This window comes from Delphinapterus leucas, chromosome X, assembly GCF_059928025.1.
Source record: "Delphinapterus leucas isolate spDelLeu-1000000601 "Yukka" chromosome X, BTC_Dleu_Yukka2, whole genome shotgun sequence".
NCBI lineage: Eukaryota > Metazoa > Chordata > Mammalia > Artiodactyla > Monodontidae > Delphinapterus > Delphinapterus leucas.
Genome location: NC_143150.1, coordinates 53,975,616 through 53,995,189, shown reverse-complemented (window position 1 = coordinate 53,995,189; position 19,574 = coordinate 53,975,616).

Here is a 19,574-nt window from a genome sequence, read left to right as displayed (position 1 = left end):
TGTATGTCAAATACCTAAAATATATTTATGCAATTTCAATATTTTATACATTTCTTCGTTTACCTGTGAGGGAAGACAGATTTTTAATTTTTTGCAAAATTGAACTAGAGGCTTTTGCACAATAACAGTATTTTTGTCTTCTTGTACTTTTTGAGGGAAGTACTTTTGTGGTCTTGATTGTCAAGGGTATCAATATGATATATCATAAAACTGCTTCAAAACACAGTCAGAATGGAGTAAGACGAAAAGGGGCAGAAAGAGTATGCTACAATCTTTTTCTAATAATTCAAAGTTATCCCTATGCCATCCATGGTATGTACTATGAAGTAAAGATAATCACTTGTAGAATAGCAACATTTTCTAACTTTCCTTAGATGTTTGGGTAAAAGAAAAAATAAGTAGAGTTAAAATGGAGATTAAGAATAGGTAGAGGGGGGCTGCCCTGGTGGCGCAATGGTTGAGAGTCCGCCTGCCGATGCAGGGGACACAGGTTCGTGCCCCGGTCCGGGAGGATCCCACGTGCCGCGGAGTGGCTGGGCCCGTAAGCCATGGCTGCTGAGCCTGCGCGTCCGGAGCCTGAAAAAAAGAATAGGTAAAGGCACTTCCCTGGTTGCACAGTGGTAGAGAATATGCCTGCCAATGCAGGGGACACGGGTTCGAGCCCTGGTCTGGGAGGATTCCATATGCCACGGAGCAACTAGGCCCGTGAGCCACAACTACTGAGCCTGCGCATCTGGAGCTTATGCTCTGCAACAGGAGAGGCCGTGACAGTGAGAGGCCCACGCACCACGATGAAGAGTGGCCCCCGCTCGCCACACAGAAACGAAGACCCAACACAGCCAAAAATAAATAACTAACTAAATAAAGAAGATTTCATTAAAAAAAAGAAAAAGAAAAAAGAATAGGTAGAATTTCATTTCTGATGAAGTAATTTTAGATGCCAATTGCCAAATTCATATTTTACACTTTTTGATCTTAAGCCTTATATGTTTGGTGATATTGTAGTGGAAGAGTGATGCCTTTAAGACCCATAAATGAAGACAGACCATATGAATTTGGGAGCTAATGTCTTGTTACAGAAATGGGCTTATCCTTCACTAAGTGACAATTATAACATGACTAGGATAGGTGAAAATAAAATTTATTTGAACATAATTTTGTCCTCTCAGGCATAAATGTTTTAGCTGAAAAAAGTTAATAACATAGGGCTCTCCATAAGCATTCATTACTTGTAGCGTGTGCACACTGGATTATGATACCTTTTAATCATGCAGCCTTTCTTTATTAAAAATAAAGTATTTCAGAGGTCTAGTACCTGTTCACGTATTTTTTTGTTCAGTCAATTATTAAATTCTCTGACCATACTTCATTGTCTTGATAATATGAACATGTAGCATTGGCCAATAAACAAGCTTATTTAACATTTCTATGATAATTAGCTGTTATGTGTTATAATTTTAATAACATGATATTTATTTTCAGACATACCTGCTAAATTTATTTGTAATTAACTCTGACACTTAACTAAGTAACTTAGGTCTTTATAAACATTATGTCAAGTCACTAGGGTGTCTGTACTCTCAATACACGTTTTTCCTAATCTGTGTGTCATCTTTCACACAATGCCTCTCTTACCTCCTGGAGTTCTTTAGGAACAATTAATAGTTGGGGCAAAATATAATTCTTTTATTCAAACAAGGATAGCATCATTTTTTTTTCTTTCTTAAGTGGTTTTACTTTCTCTCTCATATTTGTCTGTAAATGTTTAGATATTTTAAAAAGCTGAACATTAACTTTTGGGTGGGAGCTATATGATTAGAAGGAAATATTTTTTTCTCAGTTTAATTAGTATAGATATACTTTTAATTTTTAAATATAAAGGATAAAACCATAGTAGAATATACTTTTATAATCCACCACCTCTCCCCCTACAAGAAAACAAAATTTTTAAAAATTAAAAAAAAAAAAGCCAGTTGGGGCTTCCCTGGTGGTGCAGTGGGTGAGAATCCGCCTGCCAGTGCAGGAGACACAGGTTCGAGCCCTGGGCCGGGAAGATCCCACATGCCACGGAGCAACTAAGCCCGTGCACCACAACTACTGAGCCTGCACTCTAGAGCCTACGAGCCCCAGCAACTGAGCCCACATGCCACAACTACTGAAGCCTGCATGCCTAGAGTCCGGGCTCCACAACAAGAGAAGCCACCGCAATGAGAAGCCCACACACCGCAATGAAGAGCAGCCCCCTCTCGCCGCAGCTAGAGAAAGCCTGCACGCAGCAACGAAGACCCAACACAGCCAAAAATAAATAAATAAATAAAACTTTTAAAATGCCAGTTGATAGACAAATGAATAATTTGAAATGGAGGTAGAAAGGCAATCTATGACATCAATCTTCAAAGGGCAAATGAATGTAAAAGAAACAGTCACCTCTTGAAAAACAAAATGCAATTAGAATTTTAATCACATTATAATTCCTATGCCTGAAACAAGCATAATGGGACAATTTCGGAAATAATTTTTGAATTTACTGAATTTTGAACTGGTTTTGTTCTTGGTCTACTTGTAACTAATTTCCAGATGGTTTCTATGATAAGAAATCTCTAGTTCATAATCCTTGTTGTTTCTTTTGTACTTACCATGTGTATTGTATTTGTGAACCTGGCTAGAAATACCTCTACAAAGAAAAAAAATAAATGGAATCAACGAATGTCACACTAAATGGTGGTATAATAAGAATGAAGGCCAAGCGATACTCTTGAGTACTTAATGTTTACATTTAAGAAAATTATAACCTCAAAGTATCGCCCTTCATTCACCTTATGCTTTAACCCATTGGGCGACCTGTGGTTCCTGCAACATGAACAACTTTGTCCTGCATCCTTTTGGGGAAAATTTATTCTCACTTGATATCCCGCTCTTTGTCCCTAAGTGTCACCTCTGCATGACCTGCATGACTTTTTTCTTTAATGCCACATCAACTTTCTCTACCAAGCATTCTCCTTTGACTTTCCCCACTTAGATGAATATTCCTTCCCTTCTCTCTTATCTACCACAGTATATTGTTGCTGTTACCCCATTTATCATAATCCAGTGATTTTATATATATATATGTGTGTGTGTGTGTGTGTATATGTGTGTGTGTGAAGCCCTATATATATATATATATATATGTATAATTAGACTGTATATATATATATACAGTCTTATATATATATATATATTATCTTATATATATTATATATATATAATTAGACTGTAAGCCCTATATATATATAATTATATATATATATAATTAGACTGTGAAGCCATATATATATATATATATATATATATATATATATATATATATAATTAGACTGTAAGCTCTTTCCTGCTCTGTAATTAGAGCAGGAACCATACAATGTATCATTGTCACAACATCTACTCAACTGGTAAATATGGTAGTTCCTCAGATCTCAGTGTTAGGCCACTATCTACTTTTCCTCTATGATCTCTCTTCGTGTTACTTCCTAGGGCGTTAAATACCATCTATATGCTGATAACTCTCCTTCATCTTTCAACATGTGTATCTAACTGCCTACTTTACATCCACACTGGCATAAGTCATAGGTACCTTAAATTTTAACTCTTTTGCTGTGGTGTCAACCATAGTTCCTCCTTCATCATCCCTTTCTCAATAAAGAGTGCGAACATCAGCTCAGTTTATCTATTTCCCCTACTCAGCTTCCATTCAGTCCGTCACCAAATCCTATTGATTCTGCCTCAAAACTCTGTCTTACTCATCAATTTCTAATCATCTGCACTGCTTCCACATTAAACCAAGCCATTGTCAACCCACCATACACTCTGTACCACTCTCCTAAACAGTCTCTGCAACTAAAATTCTCACATCTCTTCACAGTTTTCAGAATAGCTAGAGTGATGTTGAAAAATATAAATCAGATTAGGATGACTTTCCAATGCATTTAGAATAAGCAACAAATCTTTACCATGGTTTACAACACCCTACATGATTTGACTGACTTCTCTACGTCATTAACTTCATTTCATTCCCCTTTCCTCCTTGCTCAATATATATTCCAGACACATTGGTTTCCCTTCTTTATTTTTATGAAAAAAGGCAGTCTCTGTCCTGCCTCAGTGTCTTTGCCCTTGCTATACTTTCTTCCTAGGACACTGCTGCACCCTCTATTCTCAAACTTCAGGTTTCCGCATCCTCAGAGAAACTTTCCAGAGCCTACCTCTTACATAGATTCATCTTAATATCTCATTCTCTTCCTTCCTCTATTGTCTGTGTCACAATTGTAATTAAGATATACTTCAGGGATTACAAATTCCAGTGCCACAGAAGCCAGTCAGGTAAAATAAATGGGTAAAATGGGTCTGCTTATAAAGCTGTATGAGGTATGGCAAGGACTCTGGCCAGCTGGATATGACATTCTGGGTCTAAATTGGGCAATAACTGTTTGGTACCAGGCCATTTGTAAATAGGACTGTGATGTTGGAAATGGGCCACTATGGATTGTTCTAATCATATATAAAGATATATTAACAAGATAATGCTTATAAATATATCTTCAACATAAGCAATATTGTGCCCTTTCAGTCAAAACAGTAGAGTTACTAAAATTACAATGTTATATGCATTAAAGAAAGTTATTCATATTTGTTGTATGTGTTTTACATTCCTATAAAAGTCTCGAAAAGTGACATTGCCACAGGCATACTGTTCTGTATTCAAACACAAAGGAAAGTTCTATTTGGCATTGTTACACAGGTGAAACTACAAGTAACAGCACTGATTTTGATGACTTAGTTATTGAATTCCATCTCCTTGCTTTATAGACACAGCCTATAGCAGTAGGAAACAGTGGTTATTGCAAGCATCTTAAATGTTTTTTTTTAATGAACAAAACTATTAGTAACCTAATGATAAATGCCTGCTCTTTACAAAGGATGTTACAATAAACTAATAGTTATAGGAAATTTGCTCATTTTTTTCAAATGTAAGCTTAGTTATAATCTGACTTTTCTGAATCAGTTCAAGAAGGCCCCAAACTAACTCTTAACAATTAAAGAGGAATAGTATATATGTCAATCATACCTCCATTAAAATGAGTTAAAAATATAAGTATTCCCTCTTTTGATTTGGAATAGAATTTTCACCAGAATGAAGATCTGTGTGAGTATGTCTATATGTATTAGGTTAGATTTTAAGGGAAAAAAGTTTAAAGTGTGACAGAATGTAATTTAAAGAATAATATCTTAAAAAGTATGTTTTAGGAAGAACATATGTGTTTTTGGTTTTGTTTGAACTATGTAAACAAAGTTTCACTGCTAATGATGTCACTATTTCAAAAAGGGAAGCTGAATTTTGTGACCAAGTAGCAAGATTTTGATTAAATATATCATTTGATTCCTTTCTAATCCAAGATAAGTCTTTCCTTTTTCATTTTAACCTTTCTTAATGGGCGTATCTGTTACAGAAATGCTTATAATTGTTTGAAAACTGATTCCATGTTGATGAATGAAAACTTTTTCAGCCTAAAGTGATAAAATGAAATATGTGGGCCTAATTAATTACTGCTTCTGGGAAGCATATATATTTTCTCTGATGCATTCATTGCCAAACCACGGAGTATATATATTACTAAAATGTATAGTTATTAAATGGTTATAAATATTAATAAGTATCTATAATATTCCATGTAATTTTTTCATATAATTTATTAGTGTTCTCATTTTCCTTCAATATAGAAGTTGATACTGAATAACTTACCTAAATTGCAAAAATTTTGAATCTCCCTATTCCTGGATTCATTTGTTTTATTTCCTCCGCTGTTGAATTAGACTGATTACCTTCATTGTATTTGGTTATAATTATGCTGTAATTTTATTTTGATAATTAAAATATTAGTCTTAAATCCTTTATGGAATAAGGCAGGGCTTAAATAAGTGATTTAAATGTTGCATAAGAAGCAGCCACATATCTACCCTTCCCTCTTTCTTTTTCCCGCTTAGTTGTATACTTCAATCCAAATGTAAAATATTGTCAATGCAGAGCTATTAGTTTTATATTACTGTTATTGTGATTACTGAATCAGATTACACTCAGGTAGAAGTGGGAATCTGGTTATTAGAAAATAATAAATAGCCAAAAGTGTTATTTGGTCTCAGTAGAGAATATTTTGATTCGAATTAGGCTCATTCTCTATGTGGTGTGTGAAGATTTGTAAGTAGCTTCTTAAAATCTATAGTCTTGAAACTCAGGCACCAATGCATCTCCAAGTGAGGTGTTGCAGTTAATTATAATGAATGTGGAAGCAACTTGAGAAAACATTAAATGCTATACAAATGTAAAACATTCTGGTGGGAGTCTGAGCTCGGTAGTATTTACAGAAAAAGAAAAGCAATCATTGTTCTGACATCTCTGAATTCATTCTCCTGGGGTTTGAGTCAGTCAGTAACATGCTTGGGTGACGAAATAATGTTCTAGGAATTATGTGTGCCTTGGACAGGAAAGGAAGACCCAGATAACTAAAAACAGTGTTTTTACCTGAAATCTGTCAGTATTAGCTCTTTAAGATGATTCCTGGGTCATCAGAAAATATTTTTCACAAATTAGATAGATAATTGAACAGAGGACAGATTATTTGTCAAAATTCATTTCATATTTTCTAACAATGATTTGCTATGAAAAGAACATATCTTTACAGGTGATATCATCAGTATTAGAAGAGTATAATGTTCCAAACATACATGCTTAAGAGCCCAAATACAGTATATTATAGCTATTATAGTTGTCATTGTTGGAATTGGTGTTGCCCTATATACCCAGAAAATAAGTAAATTAATAAAAATAATGAATTCATCTTATTTTTATCCAGTTATTATATAGAAATCAATACCATAAATAGTGTATGTTTCTGTATTAATTCCTTAACATTGTTCTTTAAGATAGTTTTGTACTGGTAGAATGTAACTATTTTATGAGTAATATAGCTCATATATATCTATAAACATTTTCAAATTTAAGATCTGGTTTCTTAATATTATCTATGTCTTACTAGAGGAATATATATTATATGTAATATACACATTTATATAATACTAGGAAAAGGAAAACAAAATTTTGCAGATAGGTAATTTATCAAATAAAAGTGTTGCACATATTGGCAAGATTCTTCTTTGTATTTTTGTTTGCAAACTATTTCACATATTTATACTGTGTTCCTATTTCTGAAAAAACTCCCTTAAATAACCATCTAGTCTGAGCCACATTTTAATGTGTTCCTACTAGATCATTAGACAAATTGTCATTAGTTTATATCCTTTAAGAAACTACTATTGTTAACTCAGTTTTAATATTATTATAGAAAAAATTAGGCATTTAAATTTTCCTTGGGATACTTAGCTTTTATATTGTATAACATTAATTATGATTAGTATTTCTAGTTCTTTGTGATCAGAATATGTATTTTTATGTTGATGAAACTTTTATTACATCATCACTGCTTGATATAGTCAATATTCACTTTTTCTGTAAATCAGCTATAAATTTTTTTATTTTTATTTTATTTTATTTTTTATACACCACTTTCTTATAAGTAATCGATTTTATACATATTAGTGTATATATGTCAATACCAATCCCCCAATTCATCCCACCACCACCCTCCTGCACACTTTCCCCCCTTGGTGTCCATACATTTGTTCTCTACATCTGTGTCTCTATTTCTGCCTCGCAAATCAGTCCCTCTGTACCATTTTTCTAGATTGCACAAATATGCATTAATATATGATAATTGTTTTTCTCTTTCTGACTTACTTCACTATGTATGACAGTCTCTAAGTCCATCCACCTCTCTAAAAATGACCCAATTTCATTCCTTTATAAGGCTGAGTAATATTCCATTGTACATATGTACCACATCTTCTTTATCCATTTGTCTGTCGATGGCATTTAGGTTGCTTCCATGACCTGGCTATCGTAAATAGTGCTGCAATGAACATTGGGGTGCATGTGTCTTTCTGAATTATGGTTTTCTCTGGGTATATGCCCAGTAGAGGGATTGCTGGGTCATATGGTAATTCTATTTTTAGTTTTTTAAGGAACTTTCATAGTGTTCTCCATAGTGGATGTATCACTTTACATTCCCACCAACAGTGCAAGAGAGTTCCCTTTTCTCCACACCTTCTCCAGCATTTGTTGTTTGTAGATTTTCTGATGATACCAATTCTAACCAGTGTGAGGTGATACCTCATTGTAGCTTTGATTTGCTTCTCTAATAACTAGTGATGTTGAGCACCTACTCATGTGCCTCTTGGCCATCTGTATGTCTTCTTTGGAGAGATGTCTATATAGGTCTTCTACCGATTTTTGGATTGGGTTATTTTTTTTTTTATATTGAGCTGCATGAGCTGTTTATATATTTTGGAGATTAGTGCTTTGTCCGTTGATTCATTTGCAAATACTTTCTCCCATTCCGAGGGTTATCTTTCCGTCTTTTTTATGGTTGCCTTTGCTGTGCAAAAGCTTCTAAGTTTCATTACGTCCCATTTGTTTATTTCATTTTTTTCCGTTTCTCTAGGAGGTGAGTCAAAAAAGATTTTGTTGTGATTTATGTCAAAGAGTGTTCTTCCTAAGTTTTACTCTAAGAGTTTTATATTGTCCATTCTTACATTTAGGTCTTTAATCCATTTGGAGCTTATTTTTGTGTATGCTGTCAGGGAGTGTTCTAATTTCATCCTTTTTCATGTAGCTGTCCAGTTTTCCCAGCATGACTTATTGAAAAGACTGTCTTTTCTCCAGTGCATATCCTTGCCTCCTTTGTCATAGATTAGTTGACCATAGATGCATAGGTTTATCTCTGGGCTTTCTATCCTTTTCCATTGATCTATATTTTAGTTTTTCTGCCAGAACCATATTGTCTTGATTACTGTAGATTTTGTAGTATAGTCTGAAGTCAGGCAGTCTGGTGCCTCCAGCTCTGCTTTTTTCCTTCAGAATTGCTTTGGCTATTCGGGGTCTGTTTTGTCTCCATATAAATTTTAAGATTTTTGTGTTCTAGTTCTGTAAAAAAGTCATTGGTAATTTGATAGGGATTGCATTGAATCTGTAGATTGCTTTGGGTAGTATAGTCATTTTCACAATATTGATTCTTCCAATCCAAGAACATGGTATATCTCTCCATCTGTTTGTATCATCTTTAATTTCATTCATCAGTGTCTTATAGTTTTCTGCATACAGGTCTTTTGTCTCCCTAGGTAGGTTTATTCCTAGGTATTTTATTTTTTTTGTTGCAACGGTAAATGGGAGTGTTTCCTTAATTTCTCTTTCAGATTTTTCATCATTAGTGTATAGGAATTGAAGAGATTTCTGTGCATTAATTTTGTATCCTGCAACTTTACCAAATTCATTGATTAGCTCTAGTAGTTTTCTGGTGGCAACTTTGGGATTATCTATGTATATTATCATGTCACCGGCAAAAAGTGACAGTTTTACTTCTTGTTTTCCAATTTGTATTCTTTTATTTGTTTTTCTTCTCTGATTGCCATGGCTAGGACTTCCAAAACTATGTTGAATAATAGTGGTGAGAGTGGACATCTTTGTCTTGTTCCTAATCTTAGAGGAAATGCTTTCAGTTTTTCACCATTGAGAATGATGTTTGCTGTGGGTCTGTCATATATGGCCTTTATTATGTTGAGGTAGTTCCTTCTATGCCCACTTTCTCGAGAGTTTTTTATCATAAATGGGTGTTGAATTTTGTCAAAAGCTTTTTCTGCATCTATTGAGATGATCATATGTTTTTTATTCTTCAATTTGCTAATATGGTGTATCACATTGATTGATTTTCATATATTGAAGAATCCTTGCATTCCTGGGATAAATCCCACTTGATCATGGTGTATGATCCTTTTTCTTTTTTTTTTTTCCGGAACGCGTGCCTCCCACTGCTGTGGCCTCTCCCATTGCAGAGCACAGGCTCCGGATGCGCAGGCTCAGTGGTCATGGCTCATGGGCCTAGCCGCTCCACGGCATGTGGGATCTTCCCAGATTGGGGCACGAACCCGTGTACCCTGCATCGGAAGGCGGACTCTCAACTACTGGGCCACCAGGGTAGGCCCTGTGTATGATCCTTTTAACGTATTTTTGGATTCTGTTTGCTAGTATTTTGTTAAGGATTTTTGCATCAATATTCATCAGTGATATTGGTCTGTAATTTTCTTTTTTTTTAGTATCTTTGCTTTTGGTGTCAGGGTGATGGTGGCCTCGTAGAATGAGCTTGGGAGTGTTCCTTCTTCTTCAATGTTTTTGATGATTTTGAGAAGATTGGGTGTTAGCTCTTCTCTAAATGTTTGATAAAATTCAACTGTGAAGCCATCTGGTCCTACACTTTTGTTTGTTGGAAGATTTTTAATCACAGTTTCAATTTCATTACTAGTGATTGGTTTGTTCATATTTTCCATTTCTTCCTGGCTTGGTCTTGGAAGGTTATACTAAGAATTTGTCCATTTTTCTAAGAATTTGTTCCTTTTTCTAAGAATTTGTCCATATTTCTAAGAATTTGTCCATTTCTTCCAGGTTGTCCGTTTTACTGGCATAACATTGCTTGTAGTAGTCTCTTATGATGCTTTGTATTTCTGTGGTGTCTGCTGTAACCTCTCCTTTTTCATTTCTAATTTTATTCATTTGAGTCCTCTTCCTCTTTTTCTTGATGAGTCTGGATAAAGATTTATCAACTTTGCTTATCTTCTCAAAGAACTGGCTTTTAGTTTTATTGATCTTTGGTATTGTTTTCTTTGTTTTTATTTCATTTATTTCTGCTCTGATCTTTATGATTTCTTTCCTTCTACTAACTTTGGGCTTTGTTTGTTCTTCTTTCTCTAGTTCCTTTAGGTGTAAGGTTAGATTGTTTGTTTGAGATTTTTCTTGTTTCTTGAGGTAGGATTGTATTGTTATAAACATCCCTCTTAGAACTGATTTTGCTGCATCCCATAGGTTTTGGATCATCGTGTTTTCATTGTCATTTGTCTCTAGGTATTTTTTGATTTCCTCTTTGGTTTCTTCAGTGATCTCTTGGCTATTTAGTAATGCATTGTTTAGCCTCCATGTGTTTTTTACTTCTTTTTCCCTGTAATTGATTTCTAATCCCATAGTATTGTGGTCGGAAAAGATGCTTGATATGTTTTCAATTTTCTTAAATTTACCGAGGCTTGATTTGTGACCCAAGTTGTTATCTATCCTGGATAATGCACTTGAGAAGAAAGTGGAATCTGCCTTTTTTGGATGGAATGTCCTATAAATTTCAATTAAATCTATATGGCCTATTGTGTCATTTAAAGCATGTGTTTCCTTACTAATTTTCACTCTGGATGTTGTGTACATTGGTGTGAGGTGTTAAAGTCCCCCCACTATTATACTGTTACTATCAATTTCCTCTTTTATAGGTGTTTACATTTGCCTTATGTATTGAGGTGTTCCTATGTTGGGTGCATATATATTTAGAATTGTTATATCTTCTTCTTGGATTGATCCCTTGATCATTATGTAGTGTCCTTCTTTGTCTCTTGTAATAGTCTTTATTTTAAAGTCTATTTTGTCTGATGCGAGAATTGCTACTCCAGCTTTCTTTTGATTTCCATTTGCATGGAATATCTTTCTCCATCCCCTCACTTTCTGTCTGTATGTGTCCTTGTTCTGATGTGGGTCTCTTGTAGACAGCATATATATGGGTCTTGTTTTTTATCCATTCAGTGATCCTGTGTCTTTTGGGTGGAGCATTTAATCCATTCACATTTAAGATCATAATCGATATATATTTTCCTATTACCATTTTCTTAATTGTTATGGGTTTGTTTGTAGGTCCTTTTCTTCTCTTGTGTTTTCTACTTAGAGAAGTTCCTTTAGCATTTGTTGTAAAACTGGTTTGGGGATACTGCATTTTCTTAGCTTTTGCTTGTCTGTAAAGGTTTTAATTTCTCCATCAAATCTGAATGAGATCCTTGCCAGGTAGAGTAATCTTGGTTGTAGGTTCTTCCCTTTCATCATTTTAAATATATCGTGCCACTCCCTTCTGGCTTGTAGAGTTTCTGCTGAGAAATCAGCTGTTACCCTTAAGGGAGTTCCCTCATATGTTATTTGTCATTTTTCCCTGTTGCTTTTAATAATTTTTCTTTGCCTTTAGTTTTTGTCAATTTGATTACTATTTGTCTTGGCATGTTTCACCTTGGTTCTATCTTGCTTGGGGCTCTCTGCACTTCCCAGACTTGGATGGCTGTTTCCTTTCCCATGTTAGGGAATTTTTTTGACTATAATCTCTTCAAATATTTTCTCGGGTCCTTTCTGACTCTATTCTCCTTCTGGGACCGTATAATGTGAATTTTGGTGTGTTTAATGTTGTCCCAGAGGTCTCTTAAGGCTGTCTTCAATTGTTTTCATTCTTTTTTCTTTATTCTGTTCTGTGGCAGTGAATTCCACCATTCTGTCTTCCAGGTCACTTATCTGTTCTTCTGCCTCAGTTATTCTGCTATTGATTCTTTCTAGTGTAGTTTTCATTTCAGTTATTGTATTGTTCATCTCTGTTTGTTTGTTCTTTAATTCTTTTAGGTTTTTGTTAAACATTTCTTGCATCTTCTCGATCTTTGCCTCCATTCTTTTTCTGAGGTCCTGGATCATCTTCACTATCATTATTCTGAATTCTTTTTCTGGAAGGTTGCCTATCTCCACTTCATTTAGTTGTTTTTCTGGGGTTTTATCTTTTTCCTTCATCTGGTACATAGTTCTCTGTCTTTTCATTTTGTCTATCTTTCTGTGAATGTGCTTTTTGTTCCACAGGCTGCAGAATTGTAGTTTTTCTTGCTTTTGCTCTCTGCCCTCTGGTGGATGAGGCTATCTTAGAGGCTTGTGCAAGCTTCCTGATGGGAAGGACTGGTGGTGGGTAAAGCTGGGTGTTGCTCTGTTGGGCAGAGCTCAGTAAAACTTTAATCTGCTTTTCTGCTGATGGGTGGGGCTGGGCTCCTTCCCTGTTGCTTGTTTGGTTTGAGATGACCCAGCACTGGACCCCACCTGGCTCTTTGGTAAGACTAATGATGGACTCTGGGAGGGCTCACACCAAGGAGTACTTCCCAGAACTTCTGCTGCCAGTGTCCTTGTCTTTGCAGTGAGCCACAGCCACCTCCCACTTCTGCAGGTGACCCTCCAACACTAGCAGGTAGGTCTTGGGGTCCCTGTTCCTTCCTCTGGGTCCTCATGCACATGCTACTTTGTGTGTGCCCTCCAGGGTGTAGTCTCTGTTTCCCTCAGTCCTGTTGATGTCCTGCACTCAAATCCCACTAGCCTTCAAAGTCTGATTCTCTGGGAATTCCTCCACCCATTGCCAGACACCCAGGTTGGGAAACCTGATGTGGGACTCAGAACCTTCACTCCCATGGGTGGACTTCTGTGGTATAATTGTTCTCTAGTTTGTGAGTCACCCACCCAGCAGTTATAGGATTTGATTTTACTGTGATTGTGCCCTTCTGATCATCTCTTTTTTGGGGTGTTCCAGTGTCTTCCTGTCGATGATTGTTCAGCAGTTAGTTGTAGTCAATATTCTCTTTGTGGTACAATAGCTAGAATGACCTAGAAAAATGACGTTAACTCATTTAGTGCACAGACGCTGTGTTACAGCTTCTAGAATATCTGTGGAAACATATAGAAGAAACACATACAGCTGCTTATTTGGACTGAATGTTGGAATGATTTCTCCTACCCTAATGTGAATAAATAGAGTTCCTTGCTTAAAAAAAAAGTTCATTAAGACTATAACAATTTCTACTTGGTTTACCTGTAAATATCTAGGAACAAAGAGAATTCCTGGTATGTGATAGGTAATATAAAGATTTGTTGAACAAATGAATGAATGTATTGTTTCCATGGAGATCCGGGAAAATAAATTATTGCCTCAGAAGTATCATATGTTTCATATATCAACCTAAAAGTAGTTTTCAAGCTGGATAAATTGAAGTCATTTTCAGATTTTTAGAGATAATACAATCATAATATAGTGTTCATTTACCGAATATTTTCTATGCTTTTATGAACTTCCCAGTGAAAATTTCAGTTATGAGCTCAAAATACATTACCACTTAGCAGAATGTCCTTGTACTATTGAAAACAATACATGTATGAATCACAGTATATACTTGAATTGATCTTACTGGATCATTGTCAGGACAAGATCATTTTCTAATGTGTTATATCACATTATTTGAAAAGTGAATCGTTTTATTTTATTATGTTACATTGTGATTAATATTTATTGAGTTTAAAAATATGTACAGTGTTCATTTCCCCTTTCAAAGTCTTAAGGTCAGACTAAATATTTTATGAATTTGAATGTTAAATCAAGAGACAGGAAAAATAAATAAAGGTTAAGGAGGATTTACTTACATGAGACACAGCAAGAGTTAGAAACTTCCTCTACAGTCTGATGAGAAAATAACATACTGTGACATGGAATATTTTTTATTTCTTTAATTTCCAACTTTATTCAAAGTTTGCTCTAATCTAAAGCATTAATAGGAAAAATAAACTACTTTTGGATTAAGAAGAATTCATATCTTTTTCAATTAGTAAGTTAAAAATTGACATTTCTTAACACTTAAAAATGTCATCAAGTAAGTGCATATTTAGAAGCAAAACAACACAAATTCAATATTCCTGATTTTGGCTTTTTGAGGTTTTCTTGAAAAGCCCTTTGCTTTATTTCAATGTCTTGTAAAATAATTCCCCAATTAATGACATTGTACACTGACTTACATATGAAGAAAATATAATCATATCAAGCAGATATTTTCCTTTAAAAATCATGGTAATTAGCTTACAACATTGTCTAATGTCATTATGCGGGCTAGTTATAACTTTCTCTACAAATTGTGAATGATTGTTTATATATATTTTGCTACTATCAAGTCCAAAAACTTTCTTCACATTAATCTTAATAAAATTCAAATACTTTTAGAGACTTATTTTGAAACTTTTCACAGGTACCTGGTATTGTAGGAAGCTGTGAAGTTTCTTGCTACTTATTTTGATAAATGTATTTTTATTAAAAGCCACACCTTAGGATATAAGGACAATATATATGGTCTGCACTTACAGATGGACAGACTGCTTCAGAGGGGAACAGAATACACATTCTGGAAATGGATCATACTTTCTTCATAATAGAACTGATTGCTATGATAGTATGTTTCAGAAAAATAGCCCTCAAAAAAAGAAACAAATGTTCTCTCAGAAGAAAGGATGTTTTAGATATTACAAAGTAACAAATATTTGGAAATAAAAATAAGATCCCTGAGAGTGTTTCCATACTATTAAAAGATGGTAGCCTGTTTGGATTTTGGTTCCACATTTTACTATGAACTAATAAGACAGTATAGTTAATGTAATTTTGCTATTGGTCTTCTCTGAGACCAGAATTTATTATCCTGTATCTGTCCCTAGCTTCAATGTAGCTTAACTAAAAGAGAGATTAGCATCATTCATAGTCTCATCACATCCAGTTTGTCACAATGATAGCTTAATTAAGTGCATTATTTCCATTCAATGAATATCTTATCCAAGAATGAATAATTTCTTCAAATATAATAACAGTGCTTTTTACTATATGGACCATGATGGTTTTGTGTAGTAAAAAGTCCTGTGTGAAAGGCTTATTTTTTTTTTGCAAGTAAGGCACTACATTTTATTAATATTCTGCTTTATTATTCCAATAAGAGTGCTAGAATGTGTCCCTCAAGTGTTTGTGCAAGAGTAGTGTTTATGTTTCAGTGTAAATATTATTTTGAACACTGACAAAGGAAATTATCATATGTCTCTTGGAGAGAACAGTAAACAAGTTGTACCTACCCCATAACTCAGACTTTAGTTCCGTGATTATAATGTACATATGTGTGAGTGTGTGTATGTGTATGTGCGTGTGTGTGTGTGTAGTGGAATACATGAAGTCAATTGGAGGACTTGTCTTTTGAGTACAGTAATTGGAATGAAAATTATAATCTTGGAGAAGAAAATCTGAACTTGCAATCTTTAGTAATGAGAAAGAAATAATGGAGTCAAGAACACACATACTGTAATTTGAAGATGACATAAGTAAAAAATGTCATTAGCTCTAAACAAAAATATTTGGGAGTGGTGATAGGCTGCTCACTTGTAATTATTCAGTCAATAATTGGTTTTCATTTACAAATTACAAGCACATGGCAAAGAAGTCTTCTTATATGTTCAAATTAAGACACTGGAATGCTAATTAGTCCCACATTAGCTCTTAAAGCACTGTTCATTAGCAAAGCAAAGAAATAAAAGTCAAACATCTTGTTGTGGATATTGTAGGTGACAAGTGAGCAAAGATTTGAAAGAATGAGGGAGTAAACCATGTGACTGTCTGGGGTAAGCTGATTCCCTGCAGAAGGAACAAAATTACAAAGGCACCCACTGTATGCCTGATGTAGCCGGCAAGATGATCAGCATCTCTGGAGTCGACCTAGCTAGAGGAAGAGGAGTAGGAGTCGGGCAGGAGACACAGCACGAGTCAGTAAATTATGCCTGTTTTTGGACAGCCCGAGAGCTAAGAATGGTTTTTACATTTTTAAATGGTGAGAAAAATATCCCAAGAAAAATAATATTACTTCCCACATAAAAATCTTAGGAAATTCAAATTTCAGTTTCATAAATAAAGTTTTATTGGCACATAGTCATGCTCATTATTTTATGTGCTGCCTGTGGCTGCTTTTGTCCCACAGGAGCGGAAGTGAGCAGTGGCAAAACGTACCTTAGCCCCTGCCAAGCCTGAAATATTTACTATCTGTCCCTTTACAGAAACTGTTTGCTACCGAAACCCCTGTTGTAGAGCCTTGCAGGCCATTTTAAAGACCTCAACTTTTAATCAGAGTGGTTTTTGAGCAGAGGAATGATATCAGCTTATTTCCTTTTAAAAACAGGATCCCTTTGTCTGCTACCTGCTGTATTAATAAATTGGTGGGGAGACTGGGGTGAGTGGCTTCTATTTTCTTTCTTCTTAAAAATGTTTATCTTCATAACAGGAAAACAAATCTTCTAATAGGTCTGCCTTTTCCCTCTGCTGGTTATTTTTCTTATACCATAAGCAAATATATACATAGACACCTATGTATACACACATATGTGTACCCATATTGATATATGTTTATGTATATGAAGTGTAATTATAAAATAAAGAGTTGATTTTTGTTAAACTGTAAAATGAAGGGAACATATTCTTTTTTTGTCCCTTAAAAAAGTCACCTTGGAGAGCTTGAAATTCAAGTTGAAGAATGTCTGCAGTAGCAAAGATCAACTTCAAGTTACTTTAATGGTTGTAAATATGTGGTCCTTAGTTCCAGCAGGCAATGAAGCATACAAGCATCTCATACCATGTTTCCCTATATGCTTGGGTATATGAAGTCCTGTTTTTGGTAACAGATGTATTGAGATATAAATCACATACCATACAATTTACAGGTTTAGTGTACAACTCAATGATTTTATTATATTCACAGAGTTGTGCAACCATCGTCACAATTAACTTTAGAATATGTTCTTCACTCTAAAAAGAAGCACAATACCTGTTAGCAATCACCCCTGCCTGCCCCCCTCACCCAGCTGCAGACCACCACTAATCTATAGATTTTCCTGTTCTGAACATTTCATATAAATGGAATCATACAATATATGGTCTTTTTTCTCTAGCTTATTTCACTTAATGTTTTGTGAAAGCTTTTAAGTGGCATGCCCTGTTGTAAAAACTGGCATACCCTCCCTCAGTTTTACTCTAGCAACAGAATTTATTTTCAGGACTTCTCTGGCGGTGCAGTGGTTAAGAAGCCATCTGCCAATGCAGGGGACACGGGTTCGAGCCCTGGTCCAGGAAGATCCCACATGCCGCGGAGCAACTAAGCCTGTGCGCCAGAACTACTGAGCCTGTGCTCTAGAACCTGCGAGACACAACTACTGAGCCCACGTACCGCAACTACTGAGCCCGTGTGCCACAACTACTGAAGCCCACGTGCCTAGATCTTGTGTTCTGCAACAAGAGAAGCCACCACAATGAGAAGCCCGCACACTGCTTGAAGAGCAGCCTCTGCTCGCTGCAACTAGAGAAAGCCCACGTGCAGCAACGAAGACCCAATGCAGCCAAAAATAAATAATAAATAAATAAATAAATTTATTAAAAAGAGAAAAATAATTATTTTCATTTCCATAAATATTGCAGCATAGGCACTTGGGAGGAAATATCCTTTAATATGTGCATTGGAAATACAATAGCAAATGTGGTATATAGCATACTCTCTGAATATTGAAATAGCTTAGCATGTCAAACCACATTGTAATTGTTAGTTCTTATCATAGTCTTGGCTTAAAGAAGTGTCTAATGTATTAGAACCCTGAAATTAAAGGAACAGAATGTAATTATAATATGTAATGGGCGATCATTTGTAGTATTATACTCAGATCCAAATATTTAATGTTAATCTATCTAATTAGTTTCTCTAATCATATGCATAATGTATTGAACACCATTTATATACAAAAATAATTATGCCAGATTCCAATTTTCTAACACATTGAGGATCTTGTGCAATAAGAAATCTTAAGGTGAGGACTATCATCAACTTTATTTTTTTCACCAACAATCTCCCTAGGCTTTTCACACATGCACAGCACATTTGAATTTTATTGGACAAAGGAGAATGTTCAATCTGCATGCAAATTTTTTGACTAATTGTTAATAACAGTAGCAGGGTATATGTCCTTGAAAATGCATTTACATAGAGACTATTTTCACCTCTCCTCTTCAGTAATGTAGATGCAGCGAGTGAACATTTTGTTTTTTCATGAAAATTCAGCTCAATATTTTTCCATTTTTAAGTTCCTTACATTAAGATTATCTACAGATAGCATCTGGTACTTTCTGAAAAAAAGAAAAGTCAATTTTACTTAAAAAGTTTTAATCACAATGACAGCTGTAGGCACATGTACCATACTCAAATAAAACCTGTAGTTGTTCTCTATTAACTATTTATCCATAAGACAAGAATAAGAAACCTTTATCAGAAAGCTAGTTAATCTATGCACTGTGGCTGTAAAAGCCATTTCACAAACTTATTGATAATGTTAATAGTTAATAATTAAACACAACGTACACACTAGCATTTATGTGGCATAATTCATCAGGGAATGTGATATATGTCTTCATCATTAAAATGCTATTTAGGGTCTACGATCTATCAACAGAGGGGACAATTTATCTATATAATTCCCAGTTATTCATACTGTTTTTCACCTACTGCATTTATAGAATCACTTTTAAGAGAGGATTAAAATTATCTACTATCAATGCCCCTTCACTCCTTTCATGTTTTCTTTGACCTCAGAGAGAAAATGGGAAAGGAAGTAATAATCAGGATTAATACATATTGAAAAAAGAATAACTTTTAAAGTACAGATGTAAATACATACTATTTTCAGCATTTTAAAATGTCTTCAAAAACAGAATTTTGAAATGTACAAT